General features: G+C 43.2%; 2 protein-coding genes across 4 annotated transcripts in view; both read left to right on the forward strand.

Annotated features, from left to right (window-relative positions):
- Positions 1-5,507, forward strand: part of LYRM7 (LYR motif containing 7) — a 52,472-nt gene extending 46,965 nt beyond the window's left edge. The window contains exons 7-8 of the transcript XR_007245007.1: positions 2,196-2,341; positions 5,197-5,507. The gene's annotated coding sequence lies outside the window, so the exon portion shown is untranslated. The remainder of the gene's footprint in view (positions 1-2,195; positions 2,342-5,196) is intronic.
- A 5,583-nt stretch (positions 5,508-11,090) lies between these two features.
- Positions 11,091-16,090, forward strand: part of CDC42SE2 (CDC42 small effector 2) — a 75,484-nt gene continuing 70,484 nt past the window's right edge. For 2 of the 3 annotated variants that reach the window (XM_048502861.1, XM_048502858.1), the window contains exon 1: positions 11,091-11,651. The gene's annotated coding sequence lies outside the window, so the exon portion shown is untranslated. Of the gene's footprint in view, positions 11,652-11,965; positions 12,249-16,090 lie in introns of those variants that run through there. The other variant, XM_048502859.1, reaches the window with a different exon arrangement.

Raw genomic sequence — 16,090 nt, forward strand, 5'->3', positions numbered from 1 at the left:
TTCAAGTGCTGCCCTAGTGTTTTTGGGATGGCGCCCAGCGTGCCGATTACCACTGAGACGACTTCAGCTGGCTTGTGCCATAGACGCTGAAGTTTGATTTTCAAATCGCGGTATCTAGTGACCTTCTCGTGTTCTTTTTCAGTTATCCTGCTGTCACCAGGGAATGCTATGTTGATGATGCTCACTTTCTTGTCTTCGATCATGGTGATGTCTGGTGTATTGTTTCAACACTTTGTCCATTTGGATTCGAAAGTCCCACAGGATCTGGACCTTCTCATTTTCCATTACTTTCTCTGGACAATGTTCCCACCAGTTCTTAGCTGTTCTTATGTTGTAATATTTGCATTTCAAGATGGATTCCTTCTGTGTGAAAATCATCTCTTAAAGACAAGCATAACTTTTATGATTTTTGAGAAATTTTGACAGGATTTTTTTATGCACATGGCTACTATCTGTAGGTGGATCCCAGTAAGAAAAATAGTACTTACTGAAATGCAGCTGCTTCTGGCTTCTTTCAGCATAAATTCACAGACTATTTTGCATTTCAGTTTTCTGGGCAAAGGAAGCCTGAAATGAATGTTGTGTAGCTTTTTTGTTGTTAGATTGTATATAGCCTGAAACCACTAGAAGCTTATGACCTTATAAAGACAAGCATCTCTCTCACACCCGTTCAGTTATTTCTCTCTTGACAGCAACATAGGCAGTAAATCAAGTATACAAACCATTTGTGGCATGCTTACAATAAAGGGAATATAATAACCAAAAAGAATTTTAAAATTAAATTTGCTGCTTTTCACTCATGATGTGGAAGGTGTGGAATTTACAGTAATTTAATATTTTATAAGACCCTAGTCAAATATCCACTTTCTGCCATATGTACTCCAAATCCAGTTGCAATGAAAAGCAAAGACTATAATCATAAAACTAATTAAAAGCCAGCAAAATTGAGTATCATGTAGTTAACATCCGAAGGCAGCACCTAAATCCTACACTAGGATGAACCAATATGCCTGTTCTAGTTTCTTTTTGATTTCATACGTTATCTTTGTCATATGAAACTGTTTCATACTTATGCTGTCACAGTCAGCATTGCATACTGTGACTGGCAGCAGCTATTCAATCTCTCAAGTAAAGGTCTTTCACGTTGCCTGGTACTTTACTGGATGCTGTCAGGCCTGTGCCTGTCAGTTGATGGGTGGTGGGCATTGCAAAGGGAAATGGTTTTACTTTGCAGGTGTCCAATGCTCCCTTCTCCCTTCCTTGGGAGACGGCTTGGCAGCTCCAGAAGACCTGATTTATCATGTGGGAAGTGTGAAATGTTCCCAGGCTTGTAGTGCTTTGTAGTGGGAATCATAGGAGCTGTTTAGCTAAGGGGGCCAGGAGCTTTGGGGAATATAGGTTTGAGTGGGACTTCCCAGTCACTTTATCACTGACCTCCCATCCAGTAAAGGGAAATCCGTGATTTGGTTGGTCGTTGATTTGTTTTCAAAACAGGCCCACTTCATCCCGTGCTCCTCGCTTCCATCTGCTAGCAAGTTGGCTCAAATGTTTGTGATTAACATCTATAGGCTCCACGCTGCAGCCAACAAAATAATATCCGACTGGGGCAGTCAGTTCGTATCGCGGTTCTGGCACCATTTTCTCAAACTATTAGGCATGGAACAAGCCCTCTCCTCTGCATATCACGCAGCAACTGACAGCCAGAGCAACTGCACCATTGCTACTCTAGAATAATATATGTGCTGCTGCATCATCACCAGGATAATTGGGTGGACGTTATCTTTTGCAGAATTCACTTACAACAATGCAGTGCACAGTAGCTCCGGTAAAACCCCCTTTGAGGTCATTTCTGGACAGTTGGCTAAGCCCTTTCCGTTTCTGAGGGATGTGCAGCAAGGACCAATAGAGCTTTAGGAGTGGGTGCAGTCTATCCAGCAAGCATGGCGGCCCATGCAAATGGCACTCCAGAAGGCTGAGCAGGGACATAAACAACAAGCCAATAAGAAACGGCGCCCCCTTCATCTCGCAGTGAGAGACTGGATGTATTATCCACAAAATATTTGAGGGGCCTTCAAGGGTGTAGGAAGCTAGGAATATATTGGACCATTCCCGGTGGTTAAGGTGATTAACAATATGACTGCGGAATTACAATTGCCTAACAATTTGAGATCTATACACCCTATTTTTCATTGCAGCCTTCTCAAGAAAGTGCCTCCCCCCCAGATGCCTGGCATCCCCGGGCAGAGGTGCCCACCCCAGTCCACGTCCATGAAGTTGATGCTACCCTGGACTCTCGAGTACATCGCAACCATCTGCAGTATCTCTGATCTGGAGGAACCAGGTTTGATTCCCAACTCTGCCGCTGAATTGTGGAGGCTTGTCTGGGGAATTCAGATTAGCTTGTACACTCCCACACACGCCAGCTGGGTGACCTTGGGCTAGTCACAGTTCTTCGGAGCTCTCTCAGCCCCACCCACCTCACAGGGTGTTTGTTGTGAGGGGGGAAGGGCAAGGAGATTGTAAGCCCCTTTGAGTCTCCTACAGGAGAGAAAGGGGGGATATAAATCCAAACTTTTCTTCTTCTATCTAGTTGCTTGGACCCATTTTCCAGCCAGGCACAATGAGTGGGTGGATTCGAAGCATGTGCAAGCCCCCTGACTAGTGAAAGCTTTTAATCGTGCTTACCCTGACTGACCTCTTAAAGGAGGCGGAATGTCAGGCCTGTGCCTGTCAGTTGATGGGTGGCGGGCGCTGCAAAGGGGAATGGTTTTGCTTTGTACTCTGCAGGTGCCCAGTGCTTCCTCCTCCCTTCCTTCCGCAGATGGCAGCCCCAGGAGACCTGATCCTATCATGTGGGAAGTGTGAGCTGTTCCCAGGCTTCTAGTGCTTTGTAGTGGGAATCGTAGGAGCCGTTTGGCTAAGGGGGGCGGGGAGCTTTGGGGAATATAGGCAGTAGGTTTGAACAGGAATCTCACATTTGTCTTTGCTTCATGTTGTCCTTTCATATCGAAATAAAGACTTTAGAACAAATCTACAGTTTCTATTATTTCTGGACCCGAAGTCTGACAGATACCTCCAGCCTTCTGCATACAAGGCATTTGCTGTAATTCTTAGCCTACCCTTTTAACCTCAGTTTTGTTTTTATTCCTGTTTATTCTTTGGTTTCGTCTACATTATTTTTATGCAATACAGGCCTTGAATGTGCCATTTATAAATACATGTCTTTTTTGCATTTTATGTAAATGTGACTTAAATTTTAATGGGGAACATTTTAATGGGGAAAATTGAGCAAAAGGAAACAGAAACTTCTGCAAAGATAAGAACTTTGCAGGTTTGTTTGTTACAAGACAAAAGCAAAATCCAAATGAGGAGGTTCAGAATAAGCTAAATAGCTTTCAAAACACAACCTTATCCCTACCATATACAAATTTACTTGGCATCCAGTCCTATTGATTACAATCTCCAAGCTCCCAATTGCTCTTGTTGAACTGTTTAATTTCTGAATCTTGTTTTCTGATGCAGTTTCTCAAATCTTTAATTTTATTTTGCCTCCTAATGAGACTTTCCAATTTCTGAATCTTGTTTTGCCAACTTCTAAAGGAATCTGGGGAAACATGTGTTGGCCTTTGAGTCTGAGTTGCCTTTGGAATCTTTTCCTTTTCTTGGAAGGGGATATTCTTCCAGGTTTCAATTTTATTGGGTTCACCCTTTTTTTCTGCTGGCTTTACCACCTTTTCAGTGAGGTGTCCCAGAGAAGGACGGTTTGAATTTAGGGTGGCAGGCTTCTCTAGCCCATTCCTGCCTTTATTTCAGCTCTCTGCCAGTGATCAGGCACCACTTTTCTGGTGGTCTCTGGCTGGAGCCTTGTGAAACCCAGGCATCCCTTGCAAGAATTACCTAAATCTTGGGGATGGATGAGAGAGGGCACAGGCTGGGACTCCTTCTGGGCTTGGTTCTCTAGGGCATTAATCAAGATTTCTGTGGGCTGCTTGTCACATAGGAACATGTCCCTTAGCTTAGTCCAAAATTTTGCTCTTGTGGCAGGGTTAGACCAAGGGTGCTCCCTGAGTTCTAACATTTGCTGGGGAGCTAAGGGATCACTCTGTGACCAAGGAAAAGGCTCAGTGCTGTCCTGACCTTGACAAGGGTGGATGGATCCTGGACCTTGCTCAAAGTTCAGTCCAGTCCTTCCTCGGTTCCTGCCATTATGATCCCGGTTCTCTCCTCCCCAGTTTCCTTTTGTCTGGGCAGGGTTTCAAATTCACTCTTTTCAGGGCACTATTTTGACAGGTCTGACAGGGCAGCATTCCAGGAGAAAGACTATTCTCTCCCCCTCTGCACCACCCAGGTCAGGTTGGCTACAGTTGCCAGGGTAAACCTACCTATGGGATTTGTGTAGAGTGCTTGGAATTACCCAAGTAACATAGTCTTAAGTTTCTCTACCATCTCTAATGGGCTTGGGTTTTGCAAACCAATAAGCAGTACTTTACTCTTATATATGTTTCTCATAAGCAGTACTTTACTCTGATTTGTTTTTATATTGAAAAAAAATGTTGCAGGTGATTAGCTGCAACAGAGGAGTGGTTACTGTTAGGCTGTATTCCAAGGAACTCCTCTGAAGTTTATCAGGGGTTCCTTAATGAGAAATACTTACCAGTGTTTCCTTCCAAAGCTTAGCTGTAGAGACGCATTGGGTATATTCAAGGACATGCTCTTGTTTCACACAACAGGGAGCACCCTTGGTCTAACCCTGCCACAAGGGCAAAAATTTGGTCAGTGCTCTGCCTAAACCAATATGTGCCCCGGCCACTACCCAGAATCCTCTGGTCCACACAACATAGCAAGGCTTAGCATTCTTTCTCTGGTTCCACTGCAGACACACAGAACTTATTTCCACTCCAAACATATAATCTCATGAGCCAAGGTACAAAAAATAATTTCTGAAATGACATAAACAGACTATAGTAAATGACTTGCAGCCTGGCCTGACCCCAGACCCCCAGATACATGATAAAATATACCTACCCTCCACCCCAATGTTTGGCCAATGTTCCCATGTCTTTTGTATAAGGGGGTATTGTAGCAGACTTACGATACAATCCTAAACAGATTTGTACCTTTCGAAAGCCATAACTATAATTAGGACTGTGCTGTTTACTTTTTTCACTCCTGCATGACAAACTATCCGCATTACAGGATCTGGAATGAAGAAACAGAATTAACAAAAGCCTGAACTTCACTGAAAAGCACTGGGCGGACAGGAAGGAGATAGGAAGATTTACCTCAGCTTTATCTATGTTAAGGAACAAGACCGCCCTCCTGAAGTCTGTTCTGTTTATACTTTAAACATCATGAATATTTTGAAAATGTGTTTCTTAGTTGCAATACACTCTTTTGGGAGAAACCTACTGTTTACTTGTGGATATCATTGTAGGTTATTGAGTTACACCCAAGAATGAACTTTGCTCTGTGACAAGTCCGATACTGAATTAAAATGTGTTTGTCTATGTAAGGTGAAATGATTCACTGAACTATAACACTGTGACTGTTTTAAAAAATGAGGTTGTTAAGAAATGGCTCCCCTCACTGAATAATTCCCAGGCATTTTTTAACCATATATCATCTGCCGAGTAGTTCCTTGGACAAAGAGGTTGGGCCAAGCCTACCTAGTATAACATCTAGACAACCTTGGCCTTAACTGAAACTGATATTTCTCACAAAGCACATAAATAGGTGTTTCTCCATCAACTCCCTCCATCCATTTTGCAGCTGGAAGAAAATAATCAAAATTAGAATAAGGGCTGCACCATCAAAAATGGCAACAGAGTCACCAGTTGCTATGAATGTAACTGATAATCAAATAATCAAAAAACCTGCATGAAAGCCAAACTATATCTGCAGACAGTTTTCTCATTTGGCTTCTCTATCAATTAAATTTGTAGCTTTAAAATTAAATATCCAATTCCATTAGATAAATTAATGTATGGATCACTTAGTTTAAAAAGGAGGGATGGAGCATTAAAAAGGGGATTTGAAGAACAGAATAACATTGTATAACCTGAGTTCAAAATCAGATTTGCAGAGCTCATCTACAATATCTACATTAAAAAGCATTTTCAGAAAAATGATTTCCATTTCAGTTTAAGCTTTGTCATTGTTTATACCAAGCAAGTTCACAAAAAATAGTTTCATTTTCTTTGAGAAGCCTCAAGACAGCTACTTTTGCATAATGATGTCACCAAGGCAGTAGTCCTAAGCTGGTTTACTCAGAAGCAAGTTTCATGTTATTCAGTGGGGACTGTTCCTGGGGACTACTCTTTAGGATTTCAGCCAAAATTTTATAATTATTTTCCTAGCAGAAGCCAAATTGCAAATCAATGTTGTTTATGTTTTTTTAAATATTTATTTGTATATTTCTTTTCTTGTAATTGAAAGTTGTTTCCAACAGAAAAGTTATATAAAGAAATTTAAAGTTGTTCTTTACTTACTCTTAGGAACATGCTCTTAGGGCAGTCATTATCTGTTTTTTTCTAACGCAGGTAGGGTTATCTATCTATTTAATTTATATCCCCCCTTCCCAATTGGAATTGGGCTTAGAGTGGTGTATATACAAGTTAAAAGCATTGAATAGTAGAATGAATTTACCATAAAACTAATACTAAAATCTCAACTTAAAACCATAGATAAAAGACAATTAGCAGCAACTTCCCAAGCCTATATTACATACAAACAACAGAAAACAAGGGGGAAAGATGCACAGTTTAATGGGTATGATGGTAATATAGATTGTTACCAACCTCCAGGTGAAGACTGGAGTTTTCCCATGATTTATAATTGATCTCCAGATGATAGAGATCAGTTCCCTTGAAGAAAATGGTAGTTTCAGTAGCTGGACTCTATGGGCCCCTCCGTACAGCAGAGGCAAGTAGGGTTCGACTCGTGTCTTTGGAAATTGTTACCTGAGCTCGACTCCTCTGTTACTTCGCACAGCAGCTGACTCGTGTCTCCGGAGCCGAGTTCAGAGGGCGGGATTACCTCCTCGTGTCTTCCGCTCCTCATTCCTGATTGGCTGCCGTTCTATGGCGGGAAACGTGAGTGCGTGTCCCTTTTTTTCGTTTACCGACGTAGGAGCTACGTAGGAGGATTTTTTAAAGGCGCACTTCTCGCTGCCCCCATGAGTCTTCCATTCTGCGCATGGCTGAAAATACTGCACTGTGATTGGCTGGCTGGCAGAGGCGAGGCAAGGGAGATTCCGCACTCCGCCGGCTTCGGCTTGAGTGCAACCCGAGTTCACCTGGAAGTTGCACCTCCCAGTCGAGCTCAAAAATTTAACGGAGGGTAGCTAGACAGACACGAGTCAAACGCTATGGCTGTGCTTGAGAGTACCGAATGTCGGACCTACGGGTCGAGAATCTAAGTTGTTGACTCCTACCACAGTCTTGCCTGACGGAGGGGCCCTATGGTATCCTGTCCCTACTGAGCTCCTTCTTTCAAACTGGCCTCTCCAGGCACCATCCCCAAATCTCCTGTTCCCCTAGCCAGAGTTGACAGGCCTAAAAGGTGATTATGGAGAATAGAGGAGCATGCTGTTACTTGGAGCTGGGCAGGGGACTGCTGTGTTGAGTCGTTTTCAGTTACTTTTAGTGTGACTGAAAGCCCATGTCCCTGAATCTATGGGGAGTAATAACTGTGCAGTGGACTTGAATCACAGACATGGGGCAGCTAGTATTTGTATTCCTCCTTTATTATCCCTTAAAGGTAGTTCCCCTGTGCAAGCACTAGGTCATTAACAACCCATGGGGTGACATCACATCACAACATTGTTTATGGTTCGCCATTGCCTTCTCAATTATCTACACTTTACCCCTAACAAGCTGGGTACTCATTTTACCCACCTGGAAAAGATGGAAGACTGCCTTGAGCCAGCTACCTGAACTCAACTTCCATCAGGATCAAACTCAGATCATGAACAGAGCTTTTGATTGCAGAGCGGTAGTTTACCACTCTGCACCACAGGACTCATCCCATTCTCCCTACTGGTTCCTTTTTGAAGTCCCAAATTAGATACCCCTGACTCATTGTCCTAAACAGCGCCTCATGACGGTTATGAGTAGGGCAAGATTTCTAAATCCCACTACTAATTAGGAGTGCAGCCCCAAAGGTTGCCGTTATTCTACTGTAGAGTAACACGAGGCAAGGTCGCTCGATTGGGACGGTGTTTCCCCGTCGCTCAATATCCCTGCGCCAGGGGGCGCTTCGCCGCTCTCCTGCAGAACCCAGAGCATCCAAACGCTCTAGTAGCCGTGGGGTGGGGTGAGAGATCGCCATGCGCGAAAGCGAAAGGCTTGTGCGGATGCAGTTTCCTTTCCGCTTCGTTTTAGCTGCCGACGGATCCGACACACCCGAACCTGGGGCGGAATTGTGTTCATAGTTTCCTGCAGTAGCTGCAGAAATGGTCGTCTTACCTCTTGGCTCGCCCAGTCGCCAAGTAAGCGGAATGAGAAGCTCTCTCCTTTCATCCCTGCGTACTGTTGAAACGAGGTGATAGGAAAAAGGGTACTGGAGAAGCTTTGGACGGTGCTCATACGCCCTCCGGAAAATGGTGGGGGGAGGGATGTGCCCGCGCAAAAACCCGCCTTGAACCAAAAGGAAAGAAGGGACAGAAATGCTTTCATAAGTAAATGAACTGACTGATTACAGAGCAGCTGGCAAACATGACACTCAATATTTTGATCCATATACACACATTACTGTGAACTGTATTTTATATAACTGCTGACACTCACAATATTTCTTTTTTTACTCTTGTCATTCTTCCAATGATCTGGGGGCACCCTATCTCTCTCTTCCTTTTTAAAAGTTATTTGAGGTAGGTTAGCTAGAGAGAGTGTAACTGGACCACGATTACCTAGCATGATCATCCTAGCATACTGAGTCTTTAATAATTAGCAATGTATTCATTCATAATATTTAACTTCTATTTTTATTGTCTTGTGTGAAATGTCACTGAAATTACACTCACCCCGGAGTGGGGGAAAGTCTTTCTCAAAGGCAATGTATAAATATTTGAATAGATAAACAAATGCAAGAATACCCAAATGTAAGCATTTCCTTAAGTTAGTCAGTAAAGCAAATGTAAAACCATTTAAGTAGATTCAGTTCCTTCTCTGCCTTCTGTTTGGATTCACTTCTGTTTTCCTGTAAAAGACCAACCTGACTACCCCTCTGGAATTAATGCAATGTAGTATTTGTGAATACAAAGTCATATGGTGTTAGCTATTTCAGAGAAATTATGTACTACAAGCAGCAAGTGTGATATAAAACCCTGTCGGCTGCCTGTGGCTTTTCATCAAAAGTACTGGAAACCATCTTGTGCTTTTACCAACAAGGAGTTATTTAAATGCCCACAGCAATATTGTGTTTAATTGACCATACATAAATTTTACTTTGAAAACTTGCAATTCCCCTTAACCTTCAACAGCATACCTTTGGCTATTTACCGTGCAGTTCCAGGACATTACAACAGCGAAGATAAGGGCAGACAGGGAGCTATGTCATCACACTGTGATATCAGAGCAGATCAGTCAATGACGTTAACAGTGCAATCTTCAGTGTGCAGAGTGGTGAACAGAAGAACCTGAAGGGATGGGGGGCGGGGGGGGGAGTAGAGGAAAGGAAACAAAGTGGTGTTCTTCAAGAGCTTACGGATAGAACAAACTGTGAGGTAAAATAAGGAGGAGAAAGCATTTGGATTTACAGCCTCCCTTCCTCTCCTGTAAGGAGACTCAGGGCAGCTTACAAACTCTTTCCTTCCTTGTGAGATAGGTGGGGCTGAGAGAGTTCTGAGAAAACTGTGACTGCCCAAGGTCACCTAGAAGGAATGCAGGAGTGGAAAAACAAATCTGGTTCACTAGATAAATATCCACTGCTCATGTGGAACAGTGGAGAATCCACCGCTCTTAACCACTGCACCACACTTACTCTTAAGGGGTAGAACTGTGAGAAAGACTGGTCAAGAAATAGACCTACTGAAGGAACTGATCCAGTGTAGATTTTCCTAGGGCAGTGGTGGCGAACCTATGGCACGGGTGCCAGAGGTGGCACTCAGAGCCCTCTCTGTGGGCACGTGCAAACAGAGTGCCCCCCCATCTAGGCCTGGGACATTGGGCTTGATTATTAGCATTAAACCTAAGACCTAGTTTTGGGGAAGCAGTGTAGGTAACCCTGTTAAGCACTGCTAAACCCCACTGATATTCATGCGAAGAACTGAAGCGCGATCCTTTACCTGGGAGTAAGCTCGGTTGCTGGCAATGGGGTTTGCTTCTGAGTAAACCCTCCTAGGGTCGTGATTCACCTGTTGGAAGAGTTGCACGGCTGTTTCAAAGCAAAGCCACCTTCTACCACCAAGCTTACTCCCAAGTAGTGCACGTCTTGGAACCAACCGTTTTTTCTAAACTAAAACCTCAGTATTCAGGTTAAATTGCCGTGTTGGCACTTTGCGATAAATTAGTAGGTTTTGGGTTGCAATTTGGGCACTCGGTCTCGAAAAGGTTCGCCATCACTGTCCTAGGGTTAGGGTTCCTAGTGTTGCCATCTCTCGGTTGTAAAATTCCTGAAGATTTTCTGGGTGGAATTTGAGGAAGTTGGGGTTTGGGGGAGGGGGGGGACCTCAGCAGGGTATAATGCTATAAGGTCCACCCTCCGAAAGCATCCATTTTCTCCGTGGGAATTGATCTCTGATTGCTGCAGGTCAGCTGTAATACAGGGGGATCTCAGGCCCCACTTGGATATTGGCAGCCTCATAGGAAAATTCTGCCAGCTGCACCTTTCAGTAAATGACTAAAAAGCAACGGGTGAAAGTGTATATAGGAACTAATGAGCAGACGTTTTGCGACGAGAAAACAATTTAGCATATGTATCTAATCAACATAACGTAGCAGTTAAGCTTCCGCCGGCCAGCTTTGGAAGCTTTGTCGGAGAATAAGACTTTTTAGAGTGTTGTCTAAAACTACAACTCCCAGAATCCTTTGGGAGAAGAAATGCCTAATTAAACCTGTTTAACGTTTGTCGTGTAGACATGCCATAGTCTGTTTCTCGTTTCCACCTCTTGGTGCCATTACCACTGGACAGCCTCTGCACCCTAGTGCAGTTGATGGGTGCTCTCCTAGTGCCTGCCTGCTACCCCCTTTGCCTCTGAGGCCGCTCGTGTAGTCCCCTGAAAAGCTCCGGTATTGCCGGCTCTTCTGCAGAGCTCTAGTCTAGGGGCATTCTCTCTGTGGCAGCGGCCTTGCTGAGGTTCCGCCCCTGCCCTCCTACCGAGGAGTTCCGACAGGGACAGGAGTCACCCGGAGCCGCCTCGGCTGCATCCATCTGCCACCCGGGCAGCAATCTCGGCGCCAAAGGCGTCTGCTATTCTCCAGCCGAGGCGGAAGGCAGAGCCTGCTAGTAGCTGCACGGCTAAGTGCAAGGAGGGACGCAGGGCGGGCGGCGGCGGCGGCCCCCAAGCCGGCGTAGGCTTGAAACAGCCTCTGCCTCTCCATCTCCGGTGCTGCGAGGAGGTGGCTCGTTTACTGTGCAGCCGAAACGCGAACCAACAACTAGACGGCACAGCAAGGAAGCCAAACAAAGGAGAGCGACAGCCGCGGGGGGAGGTGAGTAGGTGGCTGGCAGAGGCTCGGCTCGGCTTTCTGCTTCTCCAGCTAGCGCTTCATTGCTAAGGGGGTGGGGGTGGGGTGTGGATGATTGGGGGCGACCCTCTTCCCAGATAACCCTCCTCTTCGCCGGCTCCCCTCACCCCTGGGTACCGCTGATGGCACGGCACACTCTTCCTCCTTCCAAGCCAAGGGCTACTCAACAAAGGGGTGGGGGTGCAGGAGGGGAGGGGGCTGTTGCAGTCCCCAGAAAATAAACCGCCACGGATAAATGAGGTGTCCTCGGATCGGGGAGGGGATGCACAGCCTTGGGGCGGCCGCCGCCACTCCGGCTGGGAATCGGTTCTCGCACCCATTCCCTGATGCATGGCAGCGCTGTGCCTTGCAAGAGGAACGAGCGGTGTGCAGTGGGAAAGAACCTGGCCGGAACCTGCAGTCTCAAAAAGCATTGCAACCGCAGCAGGGAAAACAGGTTGAGTAGTGGTGCTTTAACTGGTTACTAATGCTGTCGGGAGCAGGAACGTGTGCCTTCTGAATGGTGGCTGGACCTCTGCCATCTTCTACGGATAACAAGACTCATTCAGCGCATATGCAGAGGTATTCTCTCTCTCTCTCGGTCTGTTATATATAAATAAAAATTCGGAATACTGCAGTTTTGCTATTTTTCGTCCCCCTTCCTCCCCAACTCATAACAGCTAAGCAGAATATTTTGAGTTTTGTAGAAAACATGACAAGGGAATCACTGCAGCATTTTTTAAAAAAATCTCTCCCTCTCTCGGTTACAGTAGCTCAAGATGTCAGGTTTGCTCCATTCTGGCTAGAGGACGAGTTTCCTCATGAAGACAGAGATGCTTTTACAAGAATTGTTATTAGGAAAATGGAAAGAAAGATTGTTGCTTCTTCCTCCTGTTGAAAGTAGAACGCATCAACAGTTATAAATAATTTAAAAAATGTTGCCTCTAGATAGATATGATGGTTAAGAGCAAATTAGATGAAAGCAGGTAGTTCCTTGAACAGGTTGTCAGAGTCACTGTTTCCTGGGCTCAAGGACAAATGGAGGCTTCTTTACTTGTTTTTCCCTTGGAAAAGAGGGTGTGGTAAGGACTCTGTAATGCAGCATTGGCAACAGTACATATAGGCAGGGTGCTTTTTCCTGTACATGTGTGGTATAATATTTCAGTCCCTCTTTTCTCCCCCGCCCCAAACCCAAGTAAAATACAAGGAATTTGATATTTACTGAGCCTTGCAATTGTCAAAACAGTATGCTTGTAGAAGAAATACATTAATTTGGGGAAAATTGACTAGAACTGTGTCATCACCCCATGTATGAGTTAGCCTGTGTATGATTCTCATATTTTCTATGTGAAGTTCTTTAGACAAGTTTAGAACTGCATTGCATTTTTCCAGTTAACATTAAACTATCAGCCTTCTGCCATACTTTAAAATCTGGCTTTAGGCTAATTTTGTATGGAGAGTGCTGCCCAAATAGTTGATTTGTTAAGGCTGTGAAATGTATGTGGAGCTCCAGAGTTGTGGTTTTTTTTTATGTGAATGTGATTTTAAGACAAATTGTGATTGAAGAGATCTATGCATTCTTAGATGTTGCAGCACAAAAAATATATTGAAAGAATGCTTGAGGCTACCCGTTAATCTGTTTTAAACCAGCAAGTAATGACACTGATAGTGTTGAGTTACAAAGGTTTTAGTGGGTTTTCAAAAAAACATCTTTGCACTGTAAATTAGCCTGGGTAATTATGAGTGTTTTGATTTGATCTGTTTTAATTTTTTCTCAAACAATTATGTTGCATATGTGGATCCATATTAGTTTGTGGGGTATATATTTTTGAACAAAGCTTTAGTAAGAGATTTATTTATTTAGATTTTTTTTGACTGAGAGAACTTTCTCAAGATATCACACAAAATAAAACACCTAATAAATCATTAACAATTAAAAGCCTGGCAATAAAACCAGCCACAAAATAAAAACACCATAACACACTGAGCAGCTTAAAACAAATGTCATACAACATTGCTTCTCTTGGAAATCGAGTGTAAACATGTTAAATCTTTGAATACGTTTGTGCTTTTTCACTCAGTTCATCCATCAGGATGGTGCTTCCTGCATCCATCTCTTAATACTTCTAATGTGGTACTGAGGGGATACAGATGTGACAATATAAAATCTAGACAAAGTCTTATGCATAAACAAAACCTGGTAATTGACCCTTGACATGTGGTAGTTCATAAAATTATAATAGTATTATGCTGGAGTTACACTGTAACAGGGTATGTTAAAATGTTTCCCAGATGAGGCTTCCCAGATAAGCTAAAACATGACAGTTTTGAGTGTGTACTGTTCTCTTCTCGCTGACCACCTTTTCAGCTTGTACAACAGCAAGTCATTTCCTGGGAAGCCATCATTCTGCTTCTGTATCCTATTCATTGTATAACACTTTTGCATTGAGGTAGCATCCTAAAGTATCACATGAGCCTGGCACGAGACCCACAAGTTATGAGTTTGCACTTGTTCCAGCTCCATCTTAATTGTTTATTTGCCAGCATGCCACAATAGTGCCATGTTTAGGTGGTTCCAGGGCAAAAGATGAAATGTATTCTTCTATTTTCATGTTGAATCCCTCTTCTCTGTCACTCTCTTGAGCTCTGCTTCTATAATTATTCATTTCTCTTGTTATATGTATCATTAAATCCCTACACTGATTTCCTGTCCATTCCCAAATCCAGCACAAACATTTCATTCTTACCTTCCAAACAGGGTTGTCAGGCTGTGCCTAGCAATGGGCACAGCCTGAAAAAAACAAAGTGATGTCATGCCATTCTAGGAATCATCAGAAACTCTGTGGTTTTAACAAAGCATTTCTGGTGATTTTAGAGAGTTCTAGCATCATATCCGGCATTTGGCCTACAAATATTGTCACACTATTGCTAGCAGTGTTTTTTTCAATTTTAATATATACCCTGCCCTATCCCTGAAGGGCTCAGGGTGGCTAACAACATGATAAAACAGTACAATATAATAGAATAACCAATAATAACAATAATAATGCTTTAAGAACCAGAAATAAGACCAAAATACTCAGATGGCGACTTAAATATGGCAACAGCAGCACTAAAACAATACATCAGAACATCGATATAAAATCCCTACCATAGCAATACAGCAAATCAATATGTTAACTATAATAAAATAGCACTAACATATGAAAAATCAATGTATGGACAGTTAAAACATATACAATAAATCAATACATTTAAACAATATGTTTACCAGTGCATCAATCCATTTACACTACTCTGATATGACTAAACTATTAGCACTGTAATAGGACCATTAACACTACTCTGATATGACTAAACTACTGCTAGGACTAAAACTTCCCACAATATATCTGTAGCTACTCCACTATACTAACTAAGAATAAACACAGTATTACCTAAGGGAACAAAATTAACCTACAAAGGGGGACAGTACTAAACTAATCACACTAACAACTCTACGGACCCCAATCACAATCCCTAAAATTTGAGCTTGGCGTTTAGAGAGCATGGCTGCTCCCAGCTGTCCGTTAACCCAGCAATCACTCCGGGGGTCCACAGGTAAGCAGCAATGCCTCATTGCACTGCTCTCAGCAATTTTTTTTTGAAAAGGGTAGCCAAAAACTTCTCAATTAGCCCTAGGTCCTGAAAACTAACCAGAATGTCTCGGTTGTTAAACCGCTCCGGGCGCCATCTTAGTTCTATCCGTTTTAATCCCCCAGTTGACCCCTTGAGTGCTGACAAGTAACCACTGCTGGGGGTGGGAGATTTTTCACCCCCCACTCCCAACGGGAATATGGCAGCCCTACCTGAAACCTCCCCTTGGGCTTGATTCTCTTTTTTTTCTCTGCCTTGTATCCTGATATGCTTTTGTCCATGTATGTCCTCCTACAGCTATACCATTCTCAAATGCCATTCTTCCTTTCCCCTGTTCTCTCTTTTGCACCTGGAGGAACTACCTTCAGGAATGCCTTTGGTTACCATTGCGACTAAAATTATGGCCTGGTTAAAAAACAAAAAATAAACCAACCTGAACTGTATAAATATTTGTTCTTTGTTTCCTTTTATCTCCATCATTGCTTCTTCTCTTTATTGTTTGTGTGTGTCAGTCATTCCTCAGGGTAGAAAGTTATTTTGTTGTTCTTATTCAGAATACAAAGTGCTAAGTAATATGTACTGATAAATTAAATTGTTAGACCTTTTGCCAAGTTAATTTCTATTCATATAACCAAGGCTTGTATTTGTAACTGCCCAATTATCTTTTGACATATTAAAATTTAATTAATTTTGGGGGTTTTTTTTCTGTTTCACTTGGGGCTTTATTGTCATTTTGTTATTTTCTCAGGCAGGGGTGAGATAAGGCCTCACATCCATGAAATGCTTAC

This window comes from Sphaerodactylus townsendi, linkage group LG07 (assembly GCF_021028975.2).
Source record: "Sphaerodactylus townsendi isolate TG3544 linkage group LG07, MPM_Stown_v2.3, whole genome shotgun sequence".
Lineage (NCBI taxonomy): Eukaryota > Metazoa > Chordata > Lepidosauria > Squamata > Sphaerodactylidae > Sphaerodactylus > Sphaerodactylus townsendi.